Genomic DNA, 11,929 nt, shown 5'->3' with positions numbered 1-11,929 from the left:
AAACCTCCCAGAGAAGCAAGTGAAGGCATTCTTCAGGGTTTGATGATGAAATAATATGGCGAAATGACTACTTACCTTTTACCTCTCTACTCTACTGAGATGACACGTGGTACAAGTTGGAACAATGGTGAATTGTTCATTATAATAGTAATAATTCTTGCATTTGAAAAAAGAGCCTTTCACATCTGGAGGCTGTTTCGATGCGCTTCACAGGGTTTTACTGTGTGTTTTGTAGGTGAACGCGGCAGACAATTTGTCGGCAATGTTGCACAAACAGCCATGAAGTGAATGATCAAGTGAATTGCGTTAGAGTATGTTTGTCAAAGTATATACACACACATATCAGCACTACTTTGGGAAATGTAATTAGTAACGCTTTGTTTTTGAATGAGTGTGATCATACTGTGTAATTACACATTGCCCCCTCACATTGCTCCAGAAATAGTTCTGGTCTTCTATCTAAACCAAAATCTAACAGATTAGAACATGTGGAAAGATCATGTGTTAACCTTTAGAGAGAGGGGGGGTTATCTTTTGGCTGCAAAATAAATCCCAAAATGCTATTCATGTTTCTTTCAAATCCTGATTGATTTGCTGAAAAATATTTTTGGCCCTTTCTGTTTGTTTTATTTTATGTCAAGGTAAAAAGAAAAAGTATGCATTGAGCGTTCATCTCATTGCCGTTTGTTGAGTGTTGCCTTGTTTATCTATATAACAAGTCACTGTGCTTGTTAAAGCAACTCGTTGTGTTTGTGTCTGATGTGCTTTGGTGTGAGAAGGCCTACGCCAAATGCCAAATGCCAGTCTTGTTATCCAGCTTCCAATACTTTTGGTAGAGCTATTTCTATCTTAGCACAGATCTCTATCTTTGGTGCATTTTTCTACTTGTTTTTTCTGTATTAAAAATGATTATTTGTGTATTCCCGTACTCAGCGACAATATGGTCGTTTTTTTCCAACTGCATTGCAGGTATTATGTGCTGTAAAGTAGACTTGGGTAATGGGTAACTACCATATTCTGTTTTCAATGACCTGTCATTTTCTGCCATGGGTGCATGTGACACTAGTGCGATTGGAGATCGATGAGAGTGGTTTCAATTATGTAAATAATAATCCTTGTAATTGATATAGCGCCTTTTCACGCCTTTGAGACAACTCAAAGTGCTTCACAGAATATACTGTAGAGTGAATTGGCTGTATATTTTGTGGGCGAAACGTGGCAGTCAATCGCGCACAGTAAAGGAACGAGTAAGAAGTTCAGCACGTGCTTTACGGATTAATTTTTTTCAAATCATTGAGTAAAGAATTGATGAAGAATGGGTGCAAGGAAGTGTGTGCACGTGTGTCTGTTTGTGTGCAGACATGTTCTTGCCCTCAAACATGGGACAACAACAAAGATTTGCATTTATATAGCGTCTTTCACGTTCGGAGGACATCCCAAGGCACTGGACTGTGTAGGATTTGCACCCTAGCTGGGGGTTGGAATCGAGGGATGGCGGGCAAGGCGGGTGAAGGTGGGGGGATGACTAAATAATAATAATAATAATAATCCTTGCATTTGATATAGCGCTTTTCACGTCGGGAGGACGTCCCAAAGCGCTTCACAGAACACACTGTAAAGTGAATTGACTGTATATTTGTGGGCGAACGCGGCAGCCAATTGCGCACAGCAATGTCCCACAAACAGTCGTAGATTGAAAATGACCAATTTAATTATTGTTTTTGGTTTTGGAGGGATTATTATTAGGCTCTGTGTGGAGTAAGGAAACTTGCCCAAGGTTTCGCCCTCTGCCTGGAATTGAACTCAGGTCTCTCACTTGCAAAGCGAGTGCTCTAACCACTGAGCTACAGGACTCCATAAATACACGGTCAAAGAGGAGGGTCTTGAGATAGATAGACCTTGGAGGGGGCGAGGTGGAGGGGCACCGAGATGGAATTCCAGAGGGTGGAGGCAGAAAAGCTGAAGGCCCAACCATTGCTGGTGGAATGCACATGGACTTGTTAATCGGGTGACTTGAATCTGAACCAGTAATAGAGTAATGGTCAGAGTTTGCATCCTGGCCGCTAACATTGCAGTCGGGAAGCACAACCTTCGATGGACCAATGTGCTGCAAAACGTGCAGCTGCCTGGCTTGACCGATAAAGTGTGGGTTTTTTTCTGGCATAAAGTGGACAGTGAATTTCGCTGTGTTGGTCAGGTGTAATCTTTGGCTACCAGACTCCAGTGTTTGCTAACTGGTTTGAATACTTCTTAGTTGTATCTGGTTAGATTAGCCCTTCCTATGAAAGCTAGACACAAGCAAGAAATCTACTTGTCGATAAGATAGTTTGTGTATTATATTACATTCAAATATTGGACTTTAACTCACAGAGCATGGAGGTTTGATATATATTTCTGTGTCAATATGACGTGTTGAGTTTGTGTATCATTGAATTTGTGACTTTGAAGACGTCCAGATAATAATTCTTGCATTTGATATAGCGCCTTATGACGTCTTCAAGAAGCTCAAAGCGTTTCACAGGATATACTGTAAAGTGAATTGACTATATTTTGTTTGCGAAACGCGCAGCCAATTGAGCACCTCAGTCATGGATTGATTGACCTAATTATTATTATTTATTTATTTTAATTTTTTAGGGATTATTACCTCTGGAAAAGTGATTTGCCAATTGACTAACAACTGGGTTTCTGCTTACTGCTAGGTAAACAGAGGCATGTGGAGTAAGGAAGTTTGCCTAAAGTTTCGGCCTGCCCTGCAATCTAAAAATTATATAAATTGATTCTATAAATATATAAATTGTATAACACTTTTTTTATTTTTTGAAAAAGTAAGCCAAGTGCAGTTCCTATTGTAATTTGATCTCGGAAAATTTTATTATTCTTTAAAAGTCCACTGCAGATGGTTTTGCTGAAGTAAGTTACATTTATTTGCACTGTTTTCATTTTCATGTCGTGAAGAATGAATTGGCTTTAAAGTAGCTATTCCCTAATGGAGTTCATGTAAAATAATTTAAAGAAAATTGTACTCTAAAGAGGAATTAGGAAACATTAATTTATCATTTACAGATGTGAAAAAAGTTTCTTTGATTGAGATTATATTTATTGGTTTTAACAGTTACATTTAAAAAAAACTTTATAATTATCGTTCTCTGCCAAATGTAAGTACTGTATTATTTTATAATCTTGAGCTTGTTTATTAAAAGCATTTTCAATGGGCCGAATAACCTCCTTCTGTGCTGCAAATTTCTATGATTCTATAGAACGAATCATAGAATCATTTGTTACTTGATAAATATTATTTTGACTTGTTAATGTAAGCAGCGTTTCGCCCATTGGCAATGCAATATGACCCAAGGGAGGCTATGAACAAGACATGTTAGGAGTTTATACTTGCCCATTAAAAACTAATGTCGTTGGCTGTACAGTATTAAAAAGCATCCACATTCCAGAGAGCATCTGGGGTTTGAAACTCTAACTCGTGCCAAAAGGCTTCAAAGCTTGAATGGCTTTGGCACATAAAACTAACATGTAACCAGAAGGAAATAGTAGCGTAGACTTGACAGAATTAGATTTTAGTTTTTCCCATTAAGATGCTCTGCCAAAAGCAGTAAAGGTGGAAAGCTCAGAAAACATACGCAGGAGCACAGTTCCGCAGTGTAAAGAGTAATAAATGCAATGGGTTATTTACCAAGAAAAGGAAAAAGGTTCTGCAATGTGGTCTGGCAGCCAAAGAAGGGATCCAGAGGTCAGTCTCTGATTCCGCTCCTTTTAACGTCAGGCAAAGGCGCCAGAAAACATAACATTTTTGTCGTCGTCATACATAATTTATTGCAGTAGTTTGAGGGTTTAGGTGTAGGCTTTAGGAACATTAACAAAGGCTTTAAGCTATGTTGCTTCTTATTTTGAAAGACTTTTCCAAATTAAATTGGATGCCTTGAGTCAATACCAAACAGTCAGAGGGAACAGGCCCAAAGACGATCAGAGCTTTCCAGGAAATGTTCAGAACTTGGGACTTGGTCCATATTGCTGTCGAAGTTTTGTGACGCTATGTACACATATATACTGTGAATATCCCACAGTATACGTTGTATACTGTCTGGGTAAAGATATGAGCAATATCCCACCATATGCATTAGATTTGGCCAAGCAAATCTGCCTGAAAGGAATTCTGTAGGAAGGGTGTAACTTTGAGAAGACTTGCTTAAACACTGGTAAGTAATTACCTCTGTTAGCTTTTTGCATGTTTCTCTAATCGTTACAATGATCTGCTTATAGGATTCAAAGGCAAAAATGTCCATTTGACATGTTGGTTTGCTTCCAAGGTTTTGCTGGCGTTGCTTCCACTCAAATTCAAACCTGGAAATTAGAGAAAAGGGTATTGTTGCATTACTTTGTTTTCTCCATCTGATATTCCCTCACCTAAATAATTAGCAAACTATCTTGTTCACTGGGCAGTGCTGGGGCAGATTAGCTGTCATGTTCCCTACATAACAATCAATTCATTTCCAATGAATTTTAATTTGCAAGAAGTGTGCTGTATAAGTTATTATTTACTGAATCTTGGAATCGCAATACTATAAATATTTTTCAGAGTGATCTGGATTTGAGCTTATCAGATGCTTAAAAAACGTGCAGGTAATGAGCTGAATAGGTGAGAGGTGTCCACCAGGTGGATGTATCTTTGTTTGCACGGAGGAGTTAGTGATGGGTTAAATGGAAAGTGATCAAAGTGTTAACTGGAGTAAAGTGAACAGATGGAGAAAAGGCATTGCTGAAGAGGGGTTTCAGTGCAGTTAACCCTCAGCCCTACAGTGAGGCTCCGCTCTTTGGGAAGTAGAGATTTACAGTTTCTCTATGTGCGCCCACACTGAATGTTAGGGAAAAAAGTTGAAAAATGATGCAGTTGGGAACAGGAATAGGTTTTTATAAGAGTTTTGCTCCCATTTCTGCAAGGAGATTTACTATAACAGTGAAGGGCATGGCTAGAATTGTAATTTTCTTTCAGAATCTGGTTTTAGTCTCTGACACTTGTCACTTCAACAGCTCTCTCGAGTCCAGGCAGTTACCAAACGTTCCATATATAGGGGCATATGGGCACCACGGGACATATACTAAACAGGCTTTCAGATTTCTGATACTGAAGTGATTGCTATTTTTAACTCGCTAAATTGCAAGCACCACTCCCATATTTATTAACATGTTCTTATTAATGTTTGTTTGGTTAGACCTTGTAGCCTTTCTGTGCCAGAATGAAAATAGATTTATACCTGCACAAGATGGTGTAAATTCCGAAAGGTGGTCGTGCATTTGCCTAATTTTGCTTGAGCGGAGGGGGAAACATCTTGTTAAAATGTATGATTTAACAGCATGGATTTTGCAAGCTGCAAATGAACACCAGACTTCAGTGTGCTAAATTTAAATGGATCTTTGTTGATTAGGAATTTCACACTCGTATATTGGTGAAATGATCTTGCTCAGCAAATGCTGTTTTTTTTATAATAATTCCTTACATTTACAATCCTTACAATTCCTTACTTGGTAACAGCGCCTTTCATGTCAGGCGGATGTCCCAAAGTGCTTCACCGAATATACGCTTCACCCACAAAATACACAGTCAAACCATTTTACAATATATTCTGTGAAGCGCTTTGAGATATCTCAATGATGTAATCAGGCGCTATATCAAATGCAAGGATATTATTATTATACGATAAAGTGCGGTGACTGTATTTTGTGGGTGAACAAATAGTTTCCTGTATTTAAATAGTTGCGTTGCATGTGAAGTGCTTTGAGACATTTCAATGATGTGATAAGGCGCTATATTCAAATGCAAGCATTGTTGTTATTTATTTTCAGTGACCTGTTCACTTTCTTTACAACTACTTATTGTTTTGTGAGTATTATTCTAAGAGGCGTTACCAAAATGTGCAGAGGTAACTGAATATATCAGTTCCTTTATGAATAGGTATGTTTCACATTATCCCTTATTGACGTGAACCTAACCGTAAACATTTATTCTGTTATGTTCTAGTGAAAGGCGCTTTTACGTGACAGAAGTTGCTGGAGATTCCGCACCTTGTAAGTATTTCCTCGCTTGAAGAGTTTTTGTTGATGAAAAGTGGCAGCATATTTATAAATTACAGAATGGGCTCCCACCTTTGGGTCAGAAGGTTTTGGGTACAGCACAAGAGCCTTACAGTGTCACCTCGAGCTAACAGTCCCGGCTGACTCTCTAGTGTAGTCCTGGAGTGGTGGGGTGTTATCTGCATTGTCACAGGTGCCATCCTTCGGATGAGATGTTAAATTGAGATCTCCTCTGCCTGGACGTTAAAGATTCCGTTCCGCTATTACCACAAAAATAAAAGGATGATTGTGATCAAAATCTCCTGATCAACCACTTGTTCACTGTATGGCTGAGTGTGAGACCTTTGCTGTGCATGATTTGCCTGTTGCGGTTACAAAGAAATACTGAGTCACGATATTTGTTTGACAGTGGCTACCTGTGAATACCCCACAGTATACGTTGTACATCACACAAAGCTTTTTACAGATATCACACCAAGCCTTAAATTTCTCCAGCTATATTATTCAGTGAAAACTGGAGTCAAACCAGAAGAATGTTTATGTAGATTATTCAACTTGCGACTTGGATTCTCTGTAATTGGGCTTGTGGATATGAGAATGGGTCTACAATTTGATAGACCATCTACAAGATAGTTTAGCTATTTCCTTTCGAGGTAAGATCCGTGTTACATATCGGCCTTGAACAGAGAGCTAGATAGATATCTAAAGGTATGATTTTTGCAGGAATATGGGTGAAAAGTCAGGTAAATAGGACTGAATGGATTGCTCTTTCAAAGAGCCCACCCATACATGATGGGGCCAAATGGCCTCCTTGCTGTAAAAGTTATTTAATTCACGGAACATCTCACTATGTGTTACCAGGTCTGACGTTTTGAGTGCAACAGCACAATTTGGCAGCTAGAGTAATGCCCTCATGGTATTGCAAGCACTCATTTCGCTGCTTAACATCCTGCCTTTTAGGAATATAAAAAAATCAGCATGTCAGGTTCATGAATTAAGCCTGTGTCGTGTATTTTTAAAAATGTTGCTCCTAAAATACTCGTTAAATGTTGTTGTGATTAAAAAATAAACCTGATTTGAACAGTTCTTAAATCATTTTAGAATGCCAGTCAACGGAAGTGTTTTATGTGTGTAAGGGTATTACATCTGTTAAAGAAAATGGAAATTAACTCCGCTTATTAGTTTTTCTGCTGCATCTGCAACTGGGGGGAGGGAGGACAGATTCCATGTAGGACACGAGTGGCAGCTGTGCTAACATTCGTTTGCTAAAGTTGGTGATGTGTTGACAACAGAGAAATTGTTTTAGAATTCATAATATTAAAGGCCAGGGTGGCAAAGGGAAGAATAAATTATTACAGAGAATGAAAATAAGATTGTAATAATAATAATAATCCTTGTGTTTGGTATAGCACCTTATCGCGTTCATACATCTCAGAGCACTTCACGGAACATATTGCGAAGTGAATTGACTGTGTATTTTGTGGGCGAAACACGGCAGCCAATTGCGCACAGCAGTGTCCAAACAACACAGTCAGGGATAGGGAATGATCAGTAAGAATGGCAGAACCGGAAGCTTGGGTTAAATATCTGCAGCTTCGCTTATTGTTAAGAGTGACAGAAGTTTTTTGTAAAAAAAAAAGAAAATAAGTTGCACTTTGGAAACCAGCCTGTGTGTGACGTGATTGTCATTCCCAGTGAGTGGCACTTGGCGTGACTGACTGCACCCTTCACCTGACCGCTTTGTGTGAATTGCGTTTGTTAGTTGATGTCTGGCTGCAAAAACAAAGTCCCTGGAATGACGTGGGGAAGTAAAGGCAGTGATTTGACTCCCAATTTTAGCCTCTAGTAGGACACCGCCTTTGTGGAGCTTCGGGAAACAAAGACGCTGACAAGTTCCCATGTATTTTTGTGAGTGTATGTAATTTTGTTGCGTGCGAGTTTTAATACAGGTAGGCACGGACTTTGGAGGGAGGTAACGTGCTTTGCCTTCAGTCCTGAATTCTAAACCATCCTGTTAGCATCCAGCAATGACTTTATGTAAACTTTCAGCAGCCCACTCGTATTTAAAAATATCTACATTTTATGGGAGGGCAGTGCAGTTGACACACGTTTTCCATCACAGGCCACTACCTTCAGAAGGGAGTAGAAAAGGAATCGGTGGCTGTGCTTTCAGCCACTCCACACTGAAACTCTGGAACACTCTGCCTCTATCTCTCTGCTTGTCCCTTCCTTCCCCATCTTCAGATTGCGCCTGAAGACCTTCCAAACACTGTATACAGCGAGGCTCGATTCTTGACTGCTGCAAAATAAGGAATGGCCGTGTTATTATTTTATTTTGGAAACAATCAAACGTAATGGTCTTCAAAAATGGTTAACTCTTGCTTTATCATAGCTTTGTCATTTCAGTCATCCTTTGGTCTTACAGAAGGATTTAATGGAATAAAAAGTAGTCATTTAATAGCAAATAAAATCGACATTTTGCTGGCAAATATGGCTTAATTGGCTTTCCATTTCAGCCTTCACATTTTTACAGTACCTTTAAATAACCTATTTGTGAGCAGTTGTACATGCTGTTCCTTATTAAAAGGGCAGTTTTAAGCTACGGGACTTCTGAGTGGTCGCACTGTCATTATACTTTGCAGCTTTGTTAGTTAGGGTACAGCAGGTCAGGCTTCATATCATGATTGCTGTTTCCTAAACTGGTTGATGGGAATGATTTGCGACCTTGTTGTGACTGGAACCTATTAAAGACGGGAGACATTTCTGCCTTTGACAGCCTGGCCCTCTCTGTTGCACTTTTCCTGGTTATTTTACTGGCAGCTGTAAAGCTGCTGATGAGCACTTGACCCGTCTCTTCACTTGAAACTTTCAGCGTAATTGTTTTTCTCAGTTTCTGCCCATTCTTGATGATTATCAGATGTTAATATGGTTGGCTTTCAGAAGGTAAATTAGTCTCAGATTTTTTTTCTTTCTCCCCCCCCAACCTGGAACCTGCTGTGAGCATGAAGTTTTGTTGTGGGTGCGAGTAAATCATTATTTGTCATTATTATTGTCAATTTTTGTCCATTGTGACCTTTCCAGGTGTGCCTGTTGCTATCTTATTAAGTACAGGGAGAAAATCCTGATGTCTTTTACCAATATTTTATTTGTTGGATGTAAGAATTTTTAAAAATAATAGTTTAAGAAAGTAATCCCGATCAAGTCTTCTCTCTGATTATTTGAAGTAACCTTAGAAACATCGTATGACAAACACATTTCAGACCCAGTAACAAACGGACCCAGGTCGTTTCTAGGGAGATACTTTGTTGGTTCATGAGCATTAACACGTCTTGATGGAATCTTGTTGTTGTTGTTGTTGTTGATACTAATCGCATTTCAAGTCATTCGGTTATTTTGCCTCTTTGGCCTCGCTTCATAAATTATTCCCAGCTTTTCTCACTTTTTGTGTGAAGATGTTTTTCCTGTTTTCTGTTCCAAATTTCACTTCTCAACAATTTCTATTTGTGTCTATCTCCTGGTCTCATTTTCTTGGGTTTTGTTGGAGAAAGAGTCTGGTATTTCTGCCTGTATTGTTGATGTATATGTGCCAATTAAGTTTCTTCTTCCTAACCTCTATGCCACCATTTTCTTCCCACGTTATACATTTAGTGTTGTCTCTTAATTTTTCTTCAAAGCTTCCCTCCTCCCCCACCCACGTGCAGTTTTGTTGCTACAATATAAGTGAAATGTTTTGTAATCCATTGCTTCGTAAGTTGTGGTGGGACAGCTGTGGTCAACCAGGAGAGATGCATTCCTAAACAGACTCATGGCAGTCCAGGAATCTATGATCAGAATATAATGAGGCCCATATTCCAACCAAGCAGGACAAGCCACAAATTACCATCTGCATTAAGTTTGTAGATGAGATAAGTGAGATGGTTAGGAGATACTCAAAGTGAAAAGTGAATTGCACAGTAAGAACTTCTATTAATTGTGAGGTGTTTACAACTAAGGCTCCACTTGAGTGGAGACCCTAAATGAAGTAAGAACCTAATATGAGAAAGAGCATGTGGCCAGGCATTAAGGCCTAACTGAGAGCAAAAAACCATTCCAATATGGCCAGCTTGGGTCAAGGTATCTGACCATCTAACGTCAGGTCTGGGGTACACAAAACATCGGGCAACAAAGGACTATAAACCAAAAATGTTCTCAATCCGTTGAAATAAAAGTTGGTCCTTTGAGTCTGCTGTGTCCATTAGCAGCTTCTGGTACCCTTAATATTGTACCAGATTCAGTCTCACAAAAGTAAAACAGATTGTGAAAAGATTTGTAGACGACAATGCGTGCAGGTTGCCGACAAGGGGAAAAGGAGGAAAGTCAGCCTCTTATTCCCCGACAGTTCGCTCATTGCTGGGATGAGAGGATTGCGATCCACATAGAGAGAGCTCTAACCTTTCCGGTCCAACTCTAACCTCCGCTTTATTGAACTCTACAATGCCAGCTGAAATATCTTGGGCTAATTACTCTCTTAACTCTTGTTTCCTCTCATTGCTGTGATGCGTAATGTAAGGGGTATGGCCTTCCACTCACTTCAGTGTCTCTGTTAGAGCTTGGCATTTGTATGAATAGATTGCCAGCTGCATGATACCGCAGACACTTAACTATTCATCTCTCCCTCCCTGCTGTTAATAGAATACTCAGTGATCAAAATGGGGTGGAACAGTAATCGGCGCGGATTTGTCCATTCATTATCTTCGCCCAATAAGAAAAATGTCTTGAGTCTCAGGATTTCTGTAGCTCAGTGGTTAGAGCATTCGCTTCCCAAGCAAGAGACCTGGGTTCGATTCCCGGCAGGGTGAAACCTTGGGCAAGTTTCCTTACTCCACACCCCTGATAATAATCCTTCAAGAAAAAAATAACAATAATTATTTGGTCACTCAATCCGCGACTGTTTGTGGAACATTGGCTGCCGTGTTTAGCTCACAAAATATAGTCAATTCACTTTACAGTGTATACTGTGAAGTGCTTTGAGGCGTCTAGAAGACGTGAAAAGCGCTATATCAAATGCAAGGATCATTTTTTGAGCAGAGTGACTTGTGGTAAATTACTATTTCAAGCTTTTATATAATTGCCATAAACATTTTCCACAGTGATATGAAAAGTATTAAAGATGCACTTAAATAAGCCAAAAGTAATAGTAGTACTAGTAATAATAATAATAATCCTTGCATTTGATATATCGCCTGATCACGTCGTTGAGAAGTCTCAAAGCGCTTCACAGAATACACTGTAAATTGGTTTGACTGTATTTTGTGGGCGAAACTCGCAGCCAAATTGCGCACAGCAAAGTACAGTCGATTCAACAGTGCGAATGTACAACACCAAAGATGGGAGAATCCACCACTTCTTAGCCTGTGGCAATATTTTATCTTAAAACCTTTCCAGTTTACATCTAACCTTATTGAACTTTGCAGTCCAGTTTCCGGCAATGGGGAAAATTCTAAATCCTGTCTTAATTTTAAAACTTTTTACGGAAAAAAATCTACCAAATTGCGGCTGAATTCTTAAGAATTTTTCCGCAATGCTGTGAAATCTTAAGACAAAGTATCTCCATTAAGACAAAGTGGATTTTACTGTGAAAAGTTTAGATTAGAATGAACTTTGGGAACATGCATCAATATTTAATATTCTTGAGAAAAACACTAAATTCCATCCCTCCCCCCCCCCCCCTACACACACAGTCTATTGATAGTGAAGGCAAAAAACAAGTGTGTTTACACCTTAGTAGCGTTAACTCTAAAGCTGGTTGTTTTTTTTTAATTTTAGATGGGTGTGTTGCTCTTTTGGATTATTTAAAGTAAAACAT

At 39.1% G+C, this 11,929-nt stretch overlaps 1 non-coding gene across 1 annotated transcript; it reads left to right on the top strand.

The window, feature by feature from the left end:
- The first annotated feature begins 10,851 nt into the window (after positions 1-10,851).
- On the top strand, positions 10,852-10,924 carry trnag-ccc. Its single transcript has one exon. It is a non-coding gene; the product is annotated as a tRNA-Gly (tRNA).
- The last annotated feature ends 1,005 nt before the right edge of the window (positions 10,925-11,929 follow it).

This window comes from Callorhinchus milii, unplaced genomic scaffold, assembly GCF_018977255.1.
Source record: "Callorhinchus milii isolate IMCB2004 unplaced genomic scaffold, IMCB_Cmil_1.0 Scaffold12, whole genome shotgun sequence".
Taxonomy (NCBI): Eukaryota; Metazoa; Chordata; class Chondrichthyes; order Chimaeriformes; family Callorhinchidae; genus Callorhinchus; species Callorhinchus milii.
This window is presented reverse-complemented; position numbering and strand designations above follow the sequence as displayed.